At 51.2% G+C, this 1735-nt stretch overlaps 1 pseudogene; it reads right to left on the bottom strand.

The window, feature by feature from the left end:
• Window positions 1-712: 712 nt before the first annotated feature.
• On the bottom strand, window positions 713-841 carry LOC148669130 (U1 spliceosomal RNA; annotated as a pseudogene).
• Window positions 842-1735: the final 894 nt, after the last annotated feature.

Here is a 1735-nt window from a genome sequence, read left to right as displayed (position 1 = left end):
CTGAACACGCACAATCCTGTCTGCTCTTGGAAGTTAAGTAGGGTTGGGCCTGGTTAGTGCTTGGATGGTAGACTGCCTGGGAACACCAGGTGCTTAAGCTTTTGCTCTCTCGGTCAGCAGGGGTCGCCGTTAGTGCCATAAGCTTTGGGAGGAAAACCTGGAGGATGTTAAGGTGATCTATAGCCTCATCTCTAGAGATGTTTTGTTGCTATGGCATGTGTGTGACCCATATAAAAAAAAACCCAGTTTTTAAAACGAATATCGAAGCTGCCTCTAAATCTGCAAATGAAGACGAGTCGATAAACCACTTGTTTTTCGTATAACTATACATATATTCATTTATTACTGATTTCATTCATTGAGCATGGATACAATAGAGGTACAGCCATTCACTGTTTGACATGTCTGCACTGGTACAGAACCTAGCAATCAGAAAACGGGTGAGACTGTCTTGAGAATTAGCATACATTACCGAAGCCCCCATGACCAAATAAAGGCTAACCTCGATAATCAGCCTAAATAATGCAGACTACAGCAAAACGACTGACTTTGAAAAGGGAATGAATGTCCGGAAGGAGTAGTGTAACCAGTTTGAAATGCTTCTCCGGACCTCTAACTAAAAGAAACCGGGAACCGGCAGTGGCATCGACTCCTTTCGAACTGGGATCCTATCGCAGCTCGTGGTGTCTTAACTCTTCCGTATCTGATATTGGACCAAGCACATCAAGATTCCCATATTTGGGGAATTCGCAGGGGTCAGCACAGCCGGAGTAAAATGACTGAGCCTCGCCCTGGGTGAACCTCCATCTTGATCAAAGTATCTCCCCTGCCAGGTAAGTATGAGTTGTACAGGCCCCTGCAAGTGGCCCGCACCCACAGCACAAATCACGCAGCCTAGGTGAGCTCCTCGCCCTGCACGCCACTGCCTCCTGCTGGGCCTACTCTTTTGCACACTCACACGCCACACTAACACTCAAAAGGGTGGGCAAAACGAGAAAACGAGCGCGCTGTTTCCTACACATCTGCAGTTGCCATTGCATATTCGCAGCATGTCCCAGGACGCAATTCAGCCTCATTTGCATAACACCAGACCGGCGCCTGCCACACACCGAACAAACACCGGAGCCTTTTCAGCAATTTCCAAAAAACGGGCCTGCTCACCTGCCCACAAGGCTCCGTCTCTTACCTGCTGCCGTCTGTGCTGTTCTCTCGGCACCGCTGCAGCGCACACAACTCCTGCAGCGCGGGGAGAAAGTTCCACGCTCCGCCGCAGGGAAGGCTCTCTCCGTGCGCACACGTCCTTTCAATGCCAGTTCAATAAGTGCTCCGCATTAGCAGCATCTGGGCTCCGGCGTGTCGCACCTCACCTCACCTCACTCAGCCCCCTCCTTCAATATCTGGAGCTGGGCATGCCCCGCTCTCCTCCACCTTATCTTATCACGTGTGACCACCAACATTGGCCACAATGCCGGGGAATGGCACCTGTAAAGTGTTAATTGGGGCACAGGAACAGCCCGTCTCATCTCGGGGGCCGGCTTCAAAGACAATAACAGCAAACACAGCGGGGCGGAGGAAGAAGACGACACGACACATGCAGGTACATTCAGCTCCGGCGGGAACCAGTCATTTATTGGTCTTTTCAAGTGCTGGGAGCCGAGTAATCCTTCGCTTGTATCGTTTCTCCCCGGTGACTAGATCTCACCCTGCGACTCTCGACTGGGCTCATCCACGGCAG

Source organism: Lepisosteus platostomus, chromosome 5 (genome assembly GCF_059453375.1).
Source record: "Lepisosteus platostomus isolate fLepPlt1 chromosome 5, fLepPlt1.hap1, whole genome shotgun sequence".
NCBI lineage: Eukaryota > Metazoa > Chordata > Actinopteri > Semionotiformes > Lepisosteidae > Lepisosteus > Lepisosteus platostomus.
The sequence above is the reverse complement of the archived record's forward strand: the minus strand, read 5'-3'. Positions and strand labels throughout refer to the sequence as shown.